Here is a 14,746-nt window from a genome sequence, read left to right on the forward strand (position 1 = left end):
AGAAATAAAATCCACCAAGTGCTTAACCAAGAGTCCCAACGAACGATCCCAACTGAACCAAGAAACGCCAAAGCATAAAGTCGCCGTTTCTTTTGGTGCGCATAGCTGTGAGTATTCATGTCGGCTACAATAGCTTCGGAAATTTCTTATATCATGAATGGCCACCATCTTTCTGTATTCCTTTGATTAGCCACTAATAAATCGCAATGTTCCCCTATCGGAAGATGTGAGAGACTTAAATGATCATACTATCAAGATTTTTAAGCACCCTACGCCAAGCAGCAACAAATCGCCATGGACGTCCAAAGATCTAGACTAAAGAAAGTGGATAACATAGGAAGAATTCGCCTCCACCCAGAGATGCCACCAGTCATGATGGAAACAATGTCAATATCGGAGATAGTGAGGTCTAAATGGTTTTAATAACTGCATGAATATGTTCTCGATAGATTAGGTTCGATTCAAACGGTCTTGACAACTTGATTAACTAACGATCACTAGTTGCTAAAAGGATTTTTTACCACAAGTAAACTTTGGGCATAAGCCGAAAGAAATTTTAGCCTTCAAAGAGTACAACTAATGATGTATTCGTGGTTGGGGGCTTCGACCATATGTATAGCAATATTGGGTCTATCTTAGGCACGGAGCCAGGAATTACGTTTGGGGGCGGGACTGAATTTTTATGGGGGTTCGAGGGCGGTAGCCCCCGAGATTATTTTTTTGGGCATTCCATATATTTAAGACATTTTTTATTGAAATACGAGCATAATAGTAATAATAACGAACAACATTTTCATAAATTATATAGTTTCAATTTATTACAAAAAATAGTTGTGCATTCCATATATTTAAGACATTTTTTATTAAAAGACAAGCATAATAGTAATAATAACAAACAACATGTTCATTGATCAATATATTACAAATTAGTTTCAATACATTACAATTTTTTTTTGAGCATTTCATACATTTAGGCATTTTTTTTTATTAAAAGACAAGCATAATAGTAATAATAACGAACAATATTTTTATAGATTATATAGTTTCAATACATTACAAGCTAGAATCGATACTAATAAAAGTCAAGCATAATATTATAATAATAAACAATTTTTTTTGGGCATTCCATACATTTTAGGCGTTTTCTATTAAAAGACAAGCATTATAGTAATGATAACAAACAATGTTTCATAGATTATATAGTTTCAAATAACACAATTATCCTTAAATTAAGTATGTATGGGAGAATATAACAACCAATACTCTTTTGTAAAACAAAATTATTTTATAATAGGTATAAACATATATCTATATATATTTAAAAAAAAACTCAAAATTTGGGAGGAGGCTTCAGCCCCCTGGCTCCGTCCCTGGTCTTTCTAAATCTTAATGCTTTTTGAGCATAACTTTTTTGAGCGAGAGGCCAACGCGGGAGTGGCTTATGGGAAGAATAGTTAAATTTATTAACTGATAATTTATGAGTTTATACACTGAAAGAAAAGATTGAGTTGGGGGCTTTAGCATGCGTGACGCGTGATAATAGGGTCGTTATTGTTTTTGACCTATAAACAATAGATTTATGTATGTAGTGAAAATAATTGCACCTACGACTGAATTTATGTTTAATGATTCAAATCCAAGTCAAGTTATCGTTGTCTTTGACCAAATCACATTTCAGCTTCGGTTCAATTTTCTTTATTATTTTGCCCATAAGAGTAGTCATAGTAGGTACGTAGTAGAAATCAACCCTTTTTGTAGTGACATTGTGGCCAAAGAAATCAATCCTATAGAGCTGACCCAAAAATAATGTGTTCGCTTGATAATATGAAAATTTTCTCGTTATTTGATTTTCAACTTCATTACATTGCTTATGAAAATTAGTATAGTAACATATTTTTTTCGAAATTTGTGAAATGTATTTTGATTCAATATTAGAAAGTTATATTCATTATTTCACTTCTCTGTATTTTTAATTCAATACTTAACATAAATATTTAGATGTAAAAATTAAAAAATAATACTTGTTTAATATCTTTAAGACTTACATATTGATTATTATGTAAGTTAATGTTGAAATGTTACTTATTTATGCGTGTATTATATTTATTACAAATATAATATTATCAAAATAAATATATTAATTATTTTTTAAAATAAATTTTTGAGCCAACTAGCCGAAACACGACCATTTAGAGTTAGGATTGAAAATTTTCTAACTAAAAATAAAAATAAAAATCAATCTAATTAGTTCGCAGCCACATAACCCATAATTCGATAAAATTAACTTGAAATTCGGTGAGTTAATCCGATTGACATCTCTAATGGCAATCCTTTTCTCATGAAGGGAAAATGAAACATGGAGCTGAAAATTATGAAAATGGGATAGAAGTTTTTATTTTCTTTTCTCAATTTGGCCCTTCTTTCAAAATCCAATTCTCCCACGATATTGAAACAGTACCAAACAAATCTATCAAATATCACTAAGAAAAATATACATATATGTATGAGAATTAAGTCATTAACAACTGGCAACAAGTTGGATTTGGTGAATTATTTTTCTTTAATTTGATTTCCTCTCTTGTTGGGTGTGTTCAATATTTTAATAATGGGAAAAGGTACAGATTGGCCCCCGAAGTAGTAGCCACTATAGCGTATAACCTAGTGCTGCCAAGGGCCGCCCGGAACCGGCAGTTCAACCCTGAACCGGCCCGCCGGTCAACGGTTCCGGCCCGAACCGTTGACCGACGGGCCGGTTCAGGGCCGAACCGCCAGTTATCCGGGCCGGTTAAGGTTCCCATTTCCCCCAACCCTGAACCGCCGGTCCGGCCCGCCGGTTCGGCCCGAAACCGTCGGTTCCGGCACGGGGGCCGAGGAGAGCAGCTGGGGCGCAGGGGGGGCAGGCGCAACAGGCGGCAGGGGGGGCAGGGGGCTAGGAGTAGGCGCCTAGCCTTTTGACCGGCCTTCTCTCCTCCATTTCAAAGTTCAAACTCAAACTTTACTTTTAAAATTTGAATTGTTTTATTTTTTATTTTTTTTTTCAAATTTTCAACATTATAATTATACTTTTCCCCACACAATTTTATCTAATTCACATTTTCCCCCACCCAATTTTATCTATAAATACCCCCCTTCTTCCACCTTCAAAATCACTCCATTGTATTAACAATTCTACAGTCTACTCTCTTCTACTTCTAATTCTCCTCCATTCTTTATGTGCTATTGCTCTTGTTAAATTGCTCTTGCTCTATAATTCTTTAGCTATTCTCTTGCTTATTCAATTGATTTACTTTATTGTTCTTGCTTTACATTATATTACTACTAGTACTACTATTAAGTACTAAATACTATACTATACTATATATTTCAATTACAATATCACTACACTCACTTGCTCCTTTAATTTATTGTTCTTGCTTTACATTATAGTATTACTAGTACTACTATTAAGTACTAAATACTATACTATATATTTCAATTACACTATCACTACACTCACTTGCTCCTTTAATTTATTGTTCTTGCTTTACATTATATTACTAATTTACTACTAGTACTACTATTAAGTACTAAATACTATACTATATTATACTATACTATATTATATATTTCAATTACACTATCACTACACTCACTTGCTCATTTACTTTATTGTTCTTGCTTATTATTCTCTAACCTCTATTATCTATATTCTCTTCTCTACTTGTTTATTTGTTATCATGTCTCATGGTCGTGGTAACCGTGGCAAGTCTATCAATGTCGACCACGAAGAAGATATTGATAGCACTCCCACTTCTCCCGAGTTTACTCAAAATGTTCAAGTTCCATCATCATCCTCTAGGAGAAGGGTGAAAATTCCAGTTGAACGAGGACCATTCGGCGCACGCCGGGAGGCTGCCGATGAAGCATATGCTAGACAACTTCAAGAAGCGGAGGATGAAGAATATGCACGTAGAGTTCGACAACTAGAGGCGGAGGAGGAAGCCGACCAAGCACGTCACAACGTTGAGGAGGAAATCCCTCCCACTAGAGGCAAGGATAAGGGTAAGAGTAAAACACTTTCTTCTAACATTTTCATAAAACATTTTAGGAGGGAACCCGCTCCTAAACATCCAAATGATGCTCCAAATGCTCCCGAGAGTAATTTGAATATTGTAATTTGTATCCTTATAATATTTTAGGAGGGAACCCGCTCCTAAAACATTTTAGTTTGTTTACTTATTCAATTTTTAAGATTGTAATTTGTATCCTTATAATATTTTTTGTATATATAGAATAAATTCAAGTTTTATGCATTATTTTGATTGTCAATGACTCAATGTGTTAGAATTATTGTACTTTTATTGTATTTCAATTTTCAACACAAGTCATTTAATAATAATAAAAAAAAAAGCACAAGCATTACTAAAGAATTAAGATGACATAACAAAATATTATGTAAAAAATATATTAATTGTCATGTTTATAAAATATAAATTTTCAACAAGTCATTTAATTTAAAAATATGACATAAAAGATATTACATGTTTATATTTTCGATTTCAACACATGTTTATATTTTATATTGTAAGTTGAATTAAAATTTGGAAATTTCATCACAAATCATTTAATTTCATAAAATATACATTTTCAACACAACTCATTTAATTTAAAAATATGACATAAAAACTATTACATGTTTATATTTTCGATTTCAACACATGTTTATAATTTATATTTAAAGTTGAATTAAAATTTGGAAATTTCATCACAAATCATTTAATTTCATAAAATATACATTTTCAACACAACTCATTTAATTTAAAAATATGACATAAAAACTATCACAATCATTAAATTTTCTACACAAGTCATTTATATTATATATTTTAAGATTTGAGTTGAATTAGAATTTTGAAATTTCATCACAAATCATTTAATTTCATAAAAAAGAATACAAAAAAAAAAAAAAACGAAAAAGCCCGGAACCGCCGGTTCTCGGCCTGGACCGGAACCGCCGGTTCAGGGTCAGAAAACCGGCCCTTTTAATTTCATCCGGGCCGGTTCAGGTTCGCCGGATTCCGGACCCTGAACCGCCGGTTCGGGCCCGGAACCGGCGGTTCCTGAACCGGCGGCACCACTAGTATAACCCCTCTTACTCACTGTGTGTGCAACTAAATCCCTGAACTCCGAGAAAAGGGTGCAAATTGCCCCCTTTGACCTAACGCCGTTAAGTGTCCGTTAACGTTTGGGTTTATTTGCACCCAATACTTCAGAGGTGGATCCGCACCTTAATTTTTTTTTTTTTTTAATTTCAGCTACCCACCTCCGGCATCAACTTAACCACCCCCGTACTCATCGGCTCCAGGTTACACTTTGTCAGCAACGCCACTAGCTTCTTCACCGCCCCGCACAACAGCATATCCTCCAACACCTTAACTTTTTAGGCTTATCTTATGATATTAATTGTGTATATATTTATCTATATAATATATATTTAAATTTTATTTATTTATTTTTGAATAATTATTAAAACTCTAGATAATAATTATGATTTTATTTTTGGTTAATTTAATATTTGTAAATTTATTTTAAAAGAGAAAAAAGAATGGATCCGGGTCAGGACTCGAGACCCTGTGAATCTAATGGATCTGGACATGAATCTCGTTTTTTTGGACCTAATGGATTTGGACCAGATTCTGACCTAAGTAAAAAAATACGGTTATGGATTTGGACCAAGCAGGATTCGATCCAGGTCCACATCTGGAATTGGTGATGCTGCTGCATGTCAGCGGTAAGCAGTTGACGATCAAGAGATTGAGCGCGTGCGAGCTGACAAAGTGTAAGTTGGAGCCGATGAATACGGGGGCGGTTAAGTTGATGCCGGAGGTGGGTTGCTGAAATTATATATATAAAAAAAAGGTGCAAATCCGCCCTTGAAGTAGAGGGTGCAATTAAACTCAAACGTTAACGGACACTTAACAGCGTTAGGTCAGAGGGGGGAATTTGCACCCTTTTCTCGAAGTTCAGGGGTTTAGTTGCACACACAGTGAGTAAGAGGCGTTATATGCTATAGGGGCTACTACTTCGGGGGCCAATCTGCACCTTTTCCCTTTAATAATCTAAAAGAGTCGGGTGGCAGAGCAGTGTGAGACAAGAGAGATATTTCGATAATCAATATTGTTTTCAGCAATTCCAGTCCACAATCTTTTTTCAGCAGTAAATTAGTTGGAATGGGACCTAAGTCTAGGGATGGCAATGGATCTTGGACCCGGTCCAGATCCGTTACGGATCTGGATCTCAATTTTTTGGACTCGACGGATCTGGATCTGGATCTCAGTTTTGAAAACGGATCTGAATCTGGATCTTAAAATTTTAGATCCGAATCCGGCCCAGATCCGACCCGTGGATCCGTTTTATGTTATATATATTTTTTATATTTTATATTTAGTTTACTAATAATATTAACTAAATTAAAAATAATAAATAAATTATATTCAAAAGAATAAAAACTAAAAGTAATTAGATAAAAATATTTTGTGTTATATTTTTCATGATGGAAATTAGATGTTATTGATTTTGTGAATTTTTTTTAATTTAATTTAAAAATAGTAGATCCATGGATCTGGACCCGTGGACCCGCGGATCTGACGGATCTGGATCTGGATCCAAAATTTTCAGATCCATGGATCTGGATCTGGATCTGGTATATGAAAACGGATCTGGATCTGGTATTGGCCAGACCCGGTCCAGATCCGGCCCGTTGCCATCCCTACCTAAGTCCTGTGATGCTGCGACAACTTTTGTTAATATTCTTCAATTCAGTGTCTATTTATATTTGCTTTTTTATCATCCCTATTTTTCCTTCTTGTCTTTACTATTATTATGTTCAATAAAACTATAAAAGTAGTGTTTCTGAATACGGAGCACAATATTTATGGTATGTTTATTTTTGTGAATTAATTTTGATAAATAAAAATAATAAAATTATTAACTTATTTTATTTAGATAGATTAAAATTTTAAAATATCTCAAAATCTTTGATTATTTTTCTGCCTAAAAAACACACAATTTATGGAATATAACGTTGGAAGATCTTTTTTTTAATTCATTCATCAATGCAAAAAATCTTGATCTGTGATTTTTTTCTCCCTCCAGTCTCTCCGGGCCCTTTCTCCATTTGTTTATCTCTCTCTCTCTCTCTCGTTAAAACACAGTGGTGAACTCTAACGCTGCAATTTATAATTTGTACAATATATTTTCTTTAGATGTTCGTAATTTTGTTACGCTTGTTCGAAAAGTTCTATGCTAAATATTTTATGTCAGCAAGAAAAATTTGAATATTTTATTCAGGTGTTCGTAATTTTTTATGCTTGTTCGAAATATTTTATTTCAACAAGAAAAATTAAATTTGAATATTTTATTTAGATGTTCATAAATTTTTTATGCTTTGTTTGAAATGTTTTATGTGAAATATCTGTCAGACAGCTGCAAGACCACCCCAGTTCGACGAAGTGAACCGAGAACGATCCTCTACTGGACCAGCGGTTCGGACACCAAACCCACTGGTGCGGTTAATCACGCTCTGGTCAAGCAGCCATGGTTCATCCACCAGACATGGTTTCCTGTCTCCTTAGAAATCAAGGATACAGAGGTACGAACCTATAGAACAGATCCTGTTCAAGTAAGGTCGTATGTTTTATGTGAAATATTTCATGCCAGCAAGAAAAATTCGAATATTTTATTGACATGTTCGCAATTTATATGTTAATTTTTTTCTCAATCAGATATCAATTATCAGACTTTTTCTATTATAATATTCATAGTTTAATGAAGCTGATGCAGAAAACCTCATGTTAATTATTTTTTAATAAACCATATTATTATTTGAAAATAGTTTGATGAATAAAGTTTCTTCTAATCATAAATTATGATTACTGAAAATTCATGAATATAATATATAAGGAGTAATAACAAATTCTCAATGAACATAATATAATCAATCCTCCAATGAACAGAAATTTATACGAAAATCCAATTCAATGAACACGAAGATATGTGACTCGTGCAAGGCGGCGCCAGTGGCCGTCTTCTATCATTTTCTGAATAGAAATTCAGAAATAAAAATCAAATTTTTATGAAAAAACATCATACCAAATCATGCTTGGGAAAAGAGATGATCAAGAAAAAATAACAAAACTCACCAACACCAGAGTTGAAGAAGACTCAATTAGACGACAAGATTCACATAGCCAACAAGTTGGCGTTGCGCCATGGCCGCGTCTGGATATATGAGGTGTGCGAGCAGACCCTGGTATGCTCACTTGCAAGGCCGACGTCACCTCCCTCTGCGCCGCCTGCGACCGCGATATCCACTCCACCAGCCCCTTCGTCCGCCACCACGAGCGCGTTCCCGTGGTCCTCTTCTACGACTCAACCGTCAAGACCTCACCTTCCATCGAACAACAACTTCGCAGAAGAAGAAAGAGAAGGAGATTTTATATGAGAGAGATAAAAGACGACAAATGGGGTGAAGGGAGTGAACGTGGATTAGTTTAGGTCTACCATATCACACTTTTACATTAATACCCTTACGCTAATAAAAAATGATTTGCAATTTATTTAAATGAATTTTAAATTTGGATTAAATGATTTGCAATTTATTTAAATGAATTTTAAATTTGGATGGTCAATATTTTCAAGCCATTAGATTCTATTAGAGGTGGCCAAAAAAACTGAAACCGGGAACCGAACTGTGAAATCGGACCGTGTTAGACGGTTTCGAACCAGAACCGAAACCAAGTTCGGTTGGTTCAGTTACGGTTCCAAGTTTATGAAACCGGCGGTTCCCGGTTCGAAATCGGAACCGAACTGTGGAACCACCAAGAACCGCCCTAGAACCGACGGTTCCCGATTCAAACCGTTATTTTTTAAAAAATTTTACTATATTTTGAAGTGTTGTATGAAATGTAAATAATGTTAAACCATTTATTTAGGTTATATAAATGGTTGAGGTTTAGTAAAAATAAGATAAGATGTGAGAATGAGAAATGAGGATTGACCATTTTATTTAGGTTGTGAATGGTTGATGTTTAGTAAAAATTTGATGTGGGAATCATGTGCATTGAAAAACCATAAGTTCATGTGCTTTTTTTTATATCTTTTACTTTTATCTATCTCAAATTCTTATTCCCACATAGAATTTATACTAAACTTCAACCATTTACAATCTAAATAAAATGGTCAACCCTCATTCCCACATCTAATTCATACTAAATTTCAATCATTTACAACCTAAATAAATAGTTCAACATTGTGTACATTTTATAAACTTCAAACCAACACTTTAAAACATAAAATACAAATAAAAAAAAATGTATAAAAAACGGTTCCATCTTTTGGAACCGGGAACCGCCAGTTCGGAACTGGAACTGGAACTGTCGGTTCACGGTTTGAACTGAAACCGTGACACTATGTTTTCGGTTCGGTTCCAGTTCTTATTTTCAGAACTGCGGAATCGACGGTTCCGATTCGGTTCAAACCGGGAACCGGACCGTGGGCATCGCTAGATTCTATTTATTTAATGGTAGAGATTAATTCCTTAATCTCTATACTTAAGAGATTCTCTATGGATCTTCACCATATAACACACTCGCACGTGTGTGTGTGTGTGTGCGCGCGTGCATGCGCGCGTGCTTGTTTCTACACCTTGAATCGTGCTTCTTCTTTTCAATAAGAAAATTGGCGTTTTCCCTTATTTTGTGTTTAACCAACTTCAGCGAATGAATTTTCATAAACTTTTTATCAAATATCTTCTCTTCTTTGGCAGCTTGTTTACGTGTTTCTTCAGTAGGTTTACGTAAATCAGCCTGTTCTTGGTCAGTAGGAGAGGCGCAAGCAAAAGTTCATTGGGTCACAAGTAGCACCCAATGCTTTCCAACTTTCAGACTACAACACTAGTAGCTTACTCGAACTCCTTGTCCTTCAACACCTTTCTTCTACAAAGGGTGTGAGGTTTTGAGGGGTTATCCAACTAATCTGATCACACCGTTACAATGAAGAACAATGAGATATTTTAGTGAGCTTAGGATTTGGGCTAAAGATTTTACAATGAAGAGCTGCCTAGTTAGGAACTATCTAATTATTCGCAAGTATGAACTTTGGAATATAATAATGTGGATCGAGTTCTTCTTTGGAATACGGTTGTTGTCTAAGGATAGCTTTGAAGCCTTGAGAAATGAAATGCAAAACAACTCCGATTAGTGTATCTTGATCTTATAGACGAGAGTTGAATAGAGCTGTTGAAGGAAGCATTTTTCAATTTTGATCTGTTAGCTGTTGATTTTTTCTCGTTGGATTGCATCTGATATGTTGTTGTCGAGTCTTGCATCTCGTGTTGTTTGAACAAATTTTCAGAATTAATGAAGCAGAATTTGGAAGAATGGCCTAAAATACAAGTTGAAGTTCATCTCTATACGAGTTCTTGAGAAGCAAACGGATCGAAAATCGGACATCAAACGTAGGAGAATGGGATGAAACAAAATTACTGCGCAAAATTGAAAAACGCACGCGACCTAGACGCGCAGCTGCGCGCCAGGGCCGCGTGGTTTATCGAATTCTTCTATTCCAGATGCGTGGGCGCGTCTCTCTGATGCTCAGGCCGCGTGTTAGTTCGAGTTTTGTGCGTTTTTTGAGTTTTTCAGCTATTTTTCGATCCTACACGATTTTGACCTATATTTTGAAACATATGGTATATAAATACTCCCAAAAAACATATTGAAGAGACCTTTGCTCATATTTACACTTGGAGAACTTGAAGATACACAATACTTGGAGATTGGAAGCAAGAATTGGAGATTCATCACAACTTTTCGAGTTTTATTGTTGGATGATTTATTTCATTCTTGATTTTTCTTTGCTAGTTAATATGTCTATGTGTGGCTAGTAATCTTTTATCATATGGTTTGGGAGTAAACAGATGATGATTTTATGACTTTATTTGATTCAATAATTCAAGGTTTATTGATCCTTTGTATGTTCTTGTATTACTTGATTGCTTAATTGCTTGATCACCAATTTTACATAATCTTAGGTTTTAATTTGATATCGGGAGATGATAATTATTACCTGAACTAATGATATAAAACGTACTTGTCAATATTAGCGAGAGTGCTTGAGATAAATGTGAGGATATTAATCCTAAAAGCTATTTGTAGTTGCATGTTTAAGAGTGATCCGGGGACGGTAGTCTTGCATGTAATCAACGGTTTGTATGCCACGGGAGTGGGTATAGACTAGAATTGAGATTATCTTAGGAAGATTTTTCTTGGCCTATTGAATTGAATTTGTTGGATTATCTGAATCTATTGAAACATTTACCTTGGTATATTTTATTTCCATTAGTTATCTCCTCTTTTGCTTCCTTCCTTTAGACGGGTACTCTTTTTTCTTTTCTCGGTTTTTCCCACTAGGTTTTCCGTGAAAAGGTTTTAATGAGGCTCGGCCCTTAGTTTGCTCTCTTGTGCTCTCAAGGGGTTTTTTTTAAAGTTCTTTTCCCTTTCTTTTTTTAATAAAATCGCATTTAATAATGAATCTCCTACAGCTTGCTTTATTTTTCTTTCTTGTTTATTTTATTTTCATTGCTTAAAACAAACCCATCTTTAATTGTTTTCTAGATAGAGAATAACATTTTAAGATAATAATTAATCATAATCAATCTCTGTGGAATACGACATTGCTTGCTACTTTACACAATTGCACTCGTACACTTGCGATGTGTTAAGAAATTAGCGAACAAGCTGGAAACTTTATGATCCTACAGTTAGTTTGGTCATCATCGAGGTTTTGGTATCATTGGATTTTGACATCTTCGAACCCAAGAATTTTCCCAACAATGGGGGATGTCTTTTTCTATGGTGTGGGTTTCTTGGGTTTGGGAGTTCTGGCTTTTTAAGGTGGTTTTGGGAGGTCTTTGGGAGGTGATTTAGATGGTGAGGGCTGAGAGGCAGACTTTTTGGTTGGTGAAAAAATAGGAGAGAGCTTAGGGGAAGAGTAGACAAGGGTTCGGGAGACATGACGTTGGTTGCCGTGGATGAGTGCTTTCTTTTTTGCAGTTGAGGCTCATCTTCCTTTTCTTCTTCCTCCTATATATGGCCTCATGTATCAGTGAAAATGGAGGGACTTCTTGATTTCTTCATAAGTCATTTTGATTCGAAGATGAACATCTGAGTAAGTCTCTTAAGTAGGGAGTTCAGTACCCTTATTGGGGCATACTCGTAATATCACTGAAAATAGGAATATCCCTTTCAAAGTATCGGTTCGTTAGGAGTAGCAATCTAACACAAGAAATAGTCCTAAAAGGGGAAGACACAAGTGTTAATAAAAATGGTTGAAATGGTCTTACCTAAAAGATCTTATTAATAATGATAATTAATTGTGTTGTGGGTGGGGAAAGGGCCCACCATGCGATATAGGGTATTGTCCATAAATAAAAATGAATTCATTTTTGTGGATATCCCAAAATGATAAATATATATATCTATATAAGAATATTTTTAAGTGTATAAAATAGGAACAAATCATATCCATTAGATCTTGGTTGATCTTGTAGCCCACCCATTTAGACGGATGGAACATATCTATAAAGAGAGAATTAGGGCATAGGCTAAATGTCAACACGCGGTTGGACTTGAGAATCTATTCTTCATTAGTAACTGTTGAGCTTGTCAGGCCCCAACTCCAGATTTGCAAGAACTCCATGTGCTGATTAACTTGCTCCGATCTGTCCTTATTATGAAGACTTCAAGTCTATATCATCTTCGGAATTTTTAGAGGGAACAATTGTACACCCTTATCCATTCCCGATTCTGATCAAATTAGTTATGTCACTTGTTGGTCTCGCCTCTCATGTACTTGCCCACAACATGAACGAAGCTTTTGTTTTGAATTGTACTCTGGACGAGATCTTGACGTCTTGCTCGAGCGTTTCACATATGGTTGTCTCATCTTTTTAGATTTATTCACATCGCGAACTTCCGACCATCTTGACCTAGGTTTCCAGCCTATCTCAGCTCATTTCCTGTTTCAGATTTCAACTTTATTGTGCTCAATTTCGTCTCTTTAGTGTTCAACCTTTCAATGTGTCCTCCTAAACATAAAATACAATAAAAAGAATCTAAACCTATACACATCAGAAAATATAAACTCGTAATTAGTGCAAATATTTTTTAAAAAGAAAAATTATAATTGATGCACTCTGATTATTGATAGCGACTGATTAGGTACACAAACACAATGCATTTACAACATCAAGTACTGGTAATAATGGTTGATTACTATTGTCAATTTTGCTTCAACTAATGCATGCATTATTTTCTCATATAAAAAGAAGGTTAAGATAAATACATAATAAAAATGCATGAGATTGAAATATGTAAATACATTTCCTCGGGAAAAGAAATTTGAATTAGAAAATTTATTTAATTTTCTTTTTATCACAAATTTAACTATTTCATTTACGTATTTTAACTCTTACATAGTTTATTTTCTCAAAAAAACTCTTACATAGTTTATTCTATTTATATTGAAGCAGCGTCGTGTTCGGAAAATAAATCTCCTGATGTACATAGCACCGTGACGTGCATCAAAATAGGAAAATGAAAAAAAGAAATAAAATTAAAAAGAAAATAAAAAATAAAAAATAAAAAATGTCAAATACCCCTGTTTTTGTACACAGTACCACTGTAGAGGATCCCTACTTGTACTACAAATATTTAGAAGCTACCTATCGTAGTTTTATTTAAAATTAAAATTCAATTTATTGAAAAAAAAAAAGAATATTAGTAAACCCGTCATGCCACTCCGATGGGCCAAAAAAGCCCACTAGGGATACCAGATTAACAAGGCTATGGTCCAAATAAATCTATTTTGAAGCCCTTTAAATTGCAAATTTTCTTCGCAAAGTTTGTCGAACATATTGTATTTATGCCCATAATCCCCCATTGTTAATGGGAATTTATCCTTGAATTAGTCTCCATTATAGGAATAAATATTATTTCTGCCGTTAACGAAAGAGGAAGATAGAATATATAGTTACTCTAATTCACTAGGAAAAAACACGAAGTGGTTGTTAAACAAATTGATAATTAAACAAAGTGAATTTAAATTTGCTAAGAATTGTCACATGGATCGATCTGCGGTCACACAACTTGATGTAAGCTGACTCACCGCCACTACGTACGAAATAAAATTTCACTAATGACATGAGACTTGATAGTTATTATATGTATCATAAAAATTAACAATATTTGATAATATAATTAATCGTTAATAATTATATTTTTAAATATTATTAATTTTTATAACACGAATATTAGCCACCAAATTTCACATTCCACCTTATTAATAGAAACTTTTGTTGTAGTGCGCCGTGTATAGTGGAGTACGAAGAGAGAGAGGTAGAAATAATTTGAGAAGAATTGGGGAGAAATAATAGAGAAGGCGCAAGTGGTGGGCCTATGATAGAAGATGGGTAGGGGATTTAGTTATTCGTAAAATATTAAAAAAAAAAAAAAACAGAAGAAGAAGCTTATGCCTTTTGAAATAAACATGTACACCAATCGATAATACTAATGAAAAGCAAGCTCTTTGATATATTCTTTTATTATATAATTGGGTCGATATTCATGTTACCTTTAACACTATATTTGTTGAGAATAAAATAGTTGCTCGACAATTATAATAACGATCCTTCGGTCTCCAATAAGTCTAT

General features: G+C 34.3%; 1 long non-coding RNA gene and 1 other non-coding gene across 2 annotated transcripts; both read right to left on the reverse strand.

Moving 5' to 3' along the window:
- Window positions 1–7,450: 7,450 nt before the first annotated feature.
- LOC130996454 (small nucleolar RNA U3) lies at window positions 7,451–7,670 on the reverse strand. Its single transcript, XR_009092627.1, has one exon. It is a non-coding gene; the product is annotated as a small nucleolar RNA U3 (small nucleolar RNA).
- A 302-nt stretch (window positions 7,671–7,972) lies between these two features.
- Window positions 7,973–8,972, reverse strand: LOC130995836 (uncharacterized). The gene is made up of 2 exons (XR_009092286.1): window positions 8,181–8,972; window positions 7,973–8,078 (listed from the first exon to the last, which is right to left on the reverse strand). It is a non-coding gene; the product is annotated as an uncharacterized LOC130995836 (long non-coding RNA).
- Window positions 8,973–14,746: the final 5,774 nt, after the last annotated feature.

Source organism: Salvia miltiorrhiza, chromosome 7 (genome assembly GCF_028751815.1).
Source record: "Salvia miltiorrhiza cultivar Shanhuang (shh) chromosome 7, IMPLAD_Smil_shh, whole genome shotgun sequence".
Taxonomy (NCBI): Eukaryota; Viridiplantae; Streptophyta; class Magnoliopsida; order Lamiales; family Lamiaceae; genus Salvia; species Salvia miltiorrhiza.